The sequence below is a fragment of the Capsicum annuum genome, chromosome 9 (assembly GCF_002878395.1).
Source record: "Capsicum annuum cultivar UCD-10X-F1 chromosome 9, UCD10Xv1.1, whole genome shotgun sequence".
In the NCBI taxonomy this organism is placed as follows: Eukaryota; Viridiplantae; Streptophyta; class Magnoliopsida; order Solanales; family Solanaceae; genus Capsicum; species Capsicum annuum.
In genome coordinates this window covers 153,626,837-153,634,795 of record NC_061119.1, presented here as the reverse complement: position 1 = coordinate 153,634,795, position 7,959 = coordinate 153,626,837, and positions in this window count along the sequence as shown.

The following is a 7,959-nucleotide window of genomic DNA, read 5'->3' as shown; positions in this document are numbered from 1 at the left end:
GCATCTTTGGATGTACATAGCAAAAAGTTGTAAAAAGAAGGCAAAAACGTGGTGAACACAAAATCCAAATGAGGAGCCAAAACAGCTGAGTGCCAATGTTGCTTTGAAAATAGAAAAAAAGGAAAAAGAGATGATCAAAAGAAGAAAAAAAGGAAAAAGAGATGATCAGTGCATATCATGGTGAACATACGTTGAGCTTCGACATTTAAAGTAAGTAATAACATGAAGAGTACAGAAAATGAGAAAGTTCAAAGAAATTCCTTTTTTTAAAAAAATAAAATTGTCTCTACTAATTTCACGGGATACCTGTCATCTCCCACTGGCAACATGAATCAGGTAATTCTGTCTACCAACACTAGGACATATTACCTAGTAATTTATTTTTGCTGGAAATTATAAAGTTCAAAGAAAGTCTTTCATGTCGATTTTCTAAAACGACCTCTCATTTCCTTGTTTCGTCTTGGCATTGCCCCACGAGCACCTGACTCGGGGAACCAGAAAACGCCATTCATTTTTTGCCCATCAGCCCTTGTCGCTGAACAATCTTTAGATAGTACGTATAAAAGTGCTTCATCAAAAAATTGGCACTTTGGCATGCATTTTCACAGATTCAAAAATATAAAGAAACAAATACATGGAGAAGCCAAATGAATTTAACATCTATTCTATATACATAAAATATAATTTCAACTTTATACATACAATATAAGTTTTAGACGAACACCCTCTTCTGGTACCTGCTCCGTCCATGGGAGGTCATCCCCTCAACAATTAGCTTCTGTTGAGCGTGAACTTGGGACTTTGTCCCACGTTGAATCCTGAGAAGGATTTTAGTGAGTTTATATGCAAGAGCCCACATTTTAAAGTCCAAAAGTGCGTTGAATATACTATGCCAACATAAGGTGAATATATAAATAACACTTCGCACTTGGCAGTAAGTTTGAGGAGCATATATATATATTTTGGTTTTCGTGGAGTCCAACCCATGTGGTAGTAAATTTCATGTGTCAAATTACTTGGTTAGAAATTAAACTTGGAGATCAAACAAATATTTGTGGATGACAAATTTTAGATTTATTTTTTCTTTTCTTATTTTGTGCGTGGAACCAAAGTATGTTCATCAATAAAAAGATGACTATTCTTCATTTCTAAATCATTCCAAATATTACAACAAATTCATTGTAAGAGCAGAGAGTTGATAGAGCAATTTTCTTTGGTGTAATTGGGATATCTCCAATTTCTTTGTTAATAATATAAAATCAGTTGTTCTTTGGTGGATGTAGGATCACTTTGATTCGACCTGGATTAAATCTTGTGTTCTTCCTTTTTTTTTTTTCACGTTTTTATTAACAATTATATATAACAAGGTTTTGTTTGAGTATGCCCTGTGGTTGCAGCACAGTCTAAACTTTCACATCAGAAAAGAATTACTTTTATTTTTCGTATTTTCAAATACTATCTATAGTAGAAGAGGAAGAATAAGTAACAATGAATTTCATGAAATTTAATTTGGAACTGATAGATTTAGTGGTTGCAATAACTTCAATATCTGAAAGATTCAAATGATGACGTTACTATGGAGGGAAGATTCAAACCATACTACTGACGAAAAGTACTCGGATGGTACATCGAATTCCAATAAGAAGAAGATTGAAGGGGATGCATTAAGTATAATTTAAATGTTCCTTACACCTAACGTGCTCTGTGAAGTGAGTACAAATACCAAAGAGACGATCAAACAATTATGATACAAGTTGCAAGGGATTTATCAGGACCGATTAGTGACAGTTAGGATATCGTTTCAACGACGTCTTCACACATTTAAGATGAAGTCGGCTACTTTATTTAAAGATCTAGATGCGTCAATAAACTTGTCATGGATTTACAGACTGTCAGAACCTAAAAGAATAAGGAGACAATTGATGAACTTTTTTATTCTCATTGACTTCAAAATATCGTGATATTGAGAATTCAATGATGTATAACAAGGAGCCTATCACTATTGAGCAAGTGTCTAAGCACATGTGGGGAACATTTTGAAAGAGACAAAAATGATCAAACTAGAGAGCTCTTTATGAGAAGTCAAACTGAACAACAAGGTAGGAGAAAATCAAAGTCTCATATGAACAAGAAGACTATGGGATGTTGGGGCTGCCACAAGAAGGGACACTTTAAACGAGATTGCCTACTGTCAATCTAAAAGATAGGCACGTGCATCCATAGTTGAACATGTATATAATTCTGATAATGAATATGGACTAACAATATCATGTAATAGTGGAGTCTATGACAACAAATGGCGGTTAGACTTTGGTTATCCTCTGCATAAAACATTTCGAAATGACTGATTCAACAACTATGAGAAAAATGAAGGAACTACAATAATAGACAATAATGCAACTTGTAAACTAGTTGACATTGGCTCAGTTTAAGTTCGCTGTCATGATGGAACCGTGAGGACTATTACAGAAGTCCATCATGTTTGTGATTCTTTTAAATTATTGTTCTCTCTAGGTACTCTTAATAAACAAGCCTACAAGTAAATGAACAAAAGAGGAACTATGAAGGTGACTAAAGGTTCTTTAGTCATGCTGAAGGTCAAGATGGATGATGACCTTAATTTATATGCTGGTAGGAAGTATCATTGTTGGCTCTATTAATGTATATTATGATCGGACAGAATAAGCAATACCACAAAGCAAAAGAAACTAAGAAGAAGACACATAGATTTACGTGAAAATTCTTATGGAAAAAAATTATGGGTAGAGAAAGAGAATTTTCACTATAATGAAGAGGAGTACAATAATCAGACGAAAGTCTCAATGATGTATATTTTATTACGTCCAAAACTGATTCACTAAAATGCACCTATATAATACGTGCGTACAAATAAATCCTAAGCTTGACCCGATCCCTATGGTACCACCACAGACCCCATAAAAATTACAAACATGGGTCACACCGCAAACTTTTCAGGGCTGGATCAACAGAATTTGGGTTACAAACTCTAACAATCTCCACCTTGACATGAATTCTAATTCAGAACTTGAATTTATTTCAAGAAAACTCTCCACTTCTTCCACAAAAGCCTCTAAGGGCACATCTTAACTGCTCACACTAACCAAGTACAAACAATGCTCAAACTTGGCACTTGGTGGTGTCTTGGTCATTATGTCAGTTGAGTTATCATAGGTACTAACCTTGCTTACCACAATATCACCACGAGCAATAATTTCACGCACAATGATACCGAACATCGATGTGCTTTGTCCTCTCGTGAACATATGATCTTTTGTAAGAAAGATAGCACTCTGTCTATCACAAAAGATCATAGTAATCTGTAAGTCATTGCTAAGTTCACCAAATAGACCCTTCAACCAAATAGCTTTCTTGTAAGCCTCTGTAATAGCCATGTACTCTGTCTTAGTAGTTGACAAAACAACTGTAATCTATAAAGTAGCTTTCTAACTGATAGCACAGCCATCAATGGTGAAAACATAGCCTGTAAGGGATCTCCTTTTATCAAGGTCTCCTGCAAAATCAAAATCAACATACCCGATCACACCATCTCTATTTCGCCCAAACTGCAAACAAATATCAGCAGATCCATGCAAGTATCTAAAAATCCATTGAAACTGCTTTCCAATGTTCTTTACCAGGATTTTCCATGTATCTTCTAACTATAATGACTGCATATGATAAATCTGGTCGGAAACATACCATCGCGTACATAAGAGACCAACCGCACTAGAGTATGAAACTTGAGACATATAGTTACGCTCATATCTGTCTTAGGAGATAATGTGGACGAGAGTTTGAAATGAGCTACCAATGGAGTACTAACAGGTTTGGAATTTTGCATATTGAACCTGTAAAACGCTTTCTCAATATACCTTTTCTGACTCAAGTATAACTTACACTTCTCTTTATCCCTCAGAATTTTCATGCCAAGAATCTTCTTTACTGCTCCTAAATCTTTCATCTTAAACTCCTTACTGAGATGAGCTTTGAATTTTCTTATCTCTCTCATATCCTTTGCTGCAATCAACATATCATCAACATACAAGAGAAGATACACCAACGAACCATCACTTACCTTCTTGAAATAGACACAACTATCATAACTACTCCTTCTAAACATATGAGAAGTCATAAAAGAGTCAAACTTCTTATACCACTGTCTGGGCGACTGTTTTAAGCCATAAAGGTACTTTTTCAGCAAGCATACATAGTCCTCCTTTCCTGAAACTACAAAACCCTCTGGTTATTGCATATAGATGTCTTCCTAAAGCTCTTCATGTAAGAATGCAGTTTTGACATCCAACTGCTCAAGCTCAAGATTGTGCATGGCCACAATACCAAGCAAAACTCGAATCGAACTATGCTTTACAACTGGAGAAAACACATCTATGAAGTCAACACCTGGAACATGACTGTAACCTTTAGCAACTAGTCTTTCTTTATACCTAGCATCTTCAACTCCCGATGTTTCTTATTTTATTAAATACCCACTTGCAACTAACAACTTTCTTATCTTTAGGCAACCTCACCGGATCCTATGTGCCATTCTTATGAAGTGATTCTATGTTCTCCTGCATAGCAATCATCCAACTGCCAGAATCATCACAACTAATTGCCTCTAAGTAAGAAGAAGGTTCTTCACTAAAATTAATACCTTTTGCTACATTCAATGCATAAGCAACCAATTCAGCTTTACCATACTTATGAGGAGGTCTAATATATCTCTTAGGCCAGTCTTTAGCAATAGAATATTATGGTGCCACTGGTAGTGAAGAAGAAATAGTATCACTCTGTATCTCCAGGCTAGACTGAGAAGTAGGCACTGGTGTGGACTCTGCTCTAATCTGCAACTCAATGTGGGTTCTTGAATTTTGCTGATTCATGTCACTAGGCTCATCTGGGGGTGGATACCGAAGCATGGAAGTTTCATGCTAATTATAACCTTTCTATTTTCTGGACCAAAGCTTATGTCCTTTAACACCAGACTTATAACCCATAAATAAGCACTTGATAGATCTAGGTTCCAACTTTTCTTTATCAACATGAGCATAAGCACGACATCTAAATATCTTCAAATCAGAGTAACTGGCATGAGTACCAAACCATATCTCTTGTAGAGTCTTTTTGTCAATCGCAACTGAAGGGGAGCGGTTAATAAGAAAACAAGTTGTGGAAGCAGCTTCGGCCTAAAAAGACTTGGGTAAACCAGCATTAGAGAGCATACAATGCACCTTCTCCATTATAGTCCTATTCATTCGTTCAGCCACACCATTCTGCTACAGAGTATGACGAACTGTTAAGTGCCTCATAATTCCTTCTAACTTGCACAAAACATTAAATTCATTAGAATAGAACTCTAAACCATTATCAGTTCGAAGGCATTTTACCTACTTCTCTATTTGCTTTTCAATCATATTCTACTCCTTGAAAATAGGCAACACATCATTCTTTTGCTTTAGAAAGAATACCCAAATTTTTTTGGAATAGTCATCAATAATAGTCAACATGTAATTAGCAGCTCCTCTAGAAGGTTACTCTAGAAGGACCCCAGAGACCAGAATGAATGTAATCAGGTATACCTTTAGTTGACTGGATGCCTTTGGTGAATCTGACTCTCTTCTGCTTCTAAAAAATGCAGTGCTCACAGAACTCCAATTTGGTAATACTTTGGACATCAAGAAGTCCTCTCCTTCTTAGTTCAGCCATCCCATTTTCACTCATTTATCCCAAATACATATGCTAAAGTTTAGTAACATCACTATCTGATAGAGAGGAAGTAGAAACAGCTACATCACCTATAACCGTAGAGCCTTGCAAGATGAACAAATTAGCAGTCTTTCTCTGTCTCTTTATCACAATAAGAGCACCTTTACTAACCTTTAGGACTTCACTTTCACCAGTGTACTTATATCCGTTCGAATCAATGGTACTCAAGGAAATAAGATTTCTCTTCAGGTATGGGACATACCGCACATCACAAAGTGTCCTCACAGCCCCATCAAACATCTTGATCCTAATTGTTCTAATACCAGTTATCTTACAAGGTGTGTTATTTTTTATCAATACAACACCTTTAGAGATCGTTTCATATGTCGTAAACCAATACCGATTGTGACACATATGAAACGTGCAAGCTGAATCAAGATATAATCATCACAAGGTTGGAGTTACCATAAAAAACTACCAAGAGTTCTCCATCACTACCGCCATCTTCAACAAACCTGGCTTTACCGGACTTCTCTGGTTGTTTTTCTTTCTGGTTTTCAGCTTCCCTTTTATTTCTATTCTGCAACTTATAACACTCAGATTTGATACGACCCTTCTTCTTGCAGTAATTACAGGTTTTGTTTCTGTTTCTAAATTTTGACCTATTCCTATCATCGCCTCTAGAGTTCCTCACATGAGTCCTTCCTCGAACAAGGAGACTATCTTTTTGAGTTATCGACTATTCACAAGATGCTTCATCTTCTCCTTAGAGAACAATGCATTATAGATTTCATCTAGAGTTAGGGTATCATGACTATATAAAATCATATCCCTAAAGGTCGAGTATGTGCAGGCAATGAGCACAATAAAATCAACCCTAGATCTTCCTCATCGTATTTAACCTTCAAAGTCTCTAAATCGGAGATGATTTCTTTAAAGACAGATAGGTGATCCTTCAAAGACACATCCTCAGACATGCGATGAGAATAAAGTCATTGTTTGAGATGTAACTTACTTGTTAGACTCTTTGTCATACATCACGATTCTAGTTTCAACTACAATGCAGCGATAGTGGTCTTCTTCAAAACATCTTGCAAAATCTGATTAGATAGATGAAAGTGGACCTGCAATAGAGCTTTTCGATCCTTCCACCATTTATTCTTCTCTGTCCACGATGAGAGAATCTTATCAAACCCTAATAGAGCATCATCTAAATCCATCTGTGCAAGCACAAACCACATCTTAACTTGCCATAACAAAAATCTGGTGTTGCGATTCAATAACGAAATATCATACTTCATGGTTGCCATCCCCGAGAAAAAAATTGCTCTAATACCAGTTTGTTATGATCGGACGGAATAAGTAATACCACAAAGCAACAGAAAGCAAGAAGAAGACACATAGATTTTCGTGGAAACTCTTTGCGGGAAAAAACCACGGGCAGAGTTGGAGGATTTTCACTGTAATGGAGAGGAGTACAATGATCAGATGAAAGTCTCAATGACATATATTTTATTACGTCCAAAACTGACCCACTAAAATGCACTTATATAATACATATGTACAAATAAATCCTAAGCCTTAAAACATCGGCCCGATCTCTGCGCTACCACCACAGACTCTACAAAAATCACAAATATGAGTCGCACCGCGAACTTTTCAGGGCTGAATCAACAGAATTTAGGTCACAAACTCTAACAATGCATCTATAGTGCATTTATCTAATGATGACAAGACAATTATGGTACATGAGACTAGGCCATTTGAGCGCACAAGGACAAAAGATGCTGGACGACTGTAATCTTTTGAATAGTAAGAGAATCAGTACATTTGAATTTTGTGAGCACTACATTTGAGGAACGTAGAAAAAGGTCAACTTCAACACTGAAAAACACAAGATAATAGGGGTGCTAAACTACATCAGTTCAAATTTATGGGGTCTCTCTAAACTTACATCATAGGATGAAAAGAGGTATCTTCTCACATTCATTGATGATTTTTCACGAAAAGTTTTGAATGCATTTTTGAAGGCAAAAATAATGCTTTTGAAGCATTTTAAAAGTGAAAGTTTTTGGTTGAAATAAAATGGAGCAGAAAATCAAGTTTCTTCGCACAAATAATGGCCTAAAATTTTGCAATGAAGAATTTAATAATTTCTGCAAAGTTATGGGATCACAAGATATAAGACAGTCAGACAGACACCACAACATTAATAGAGTTGCCGAGAGGATG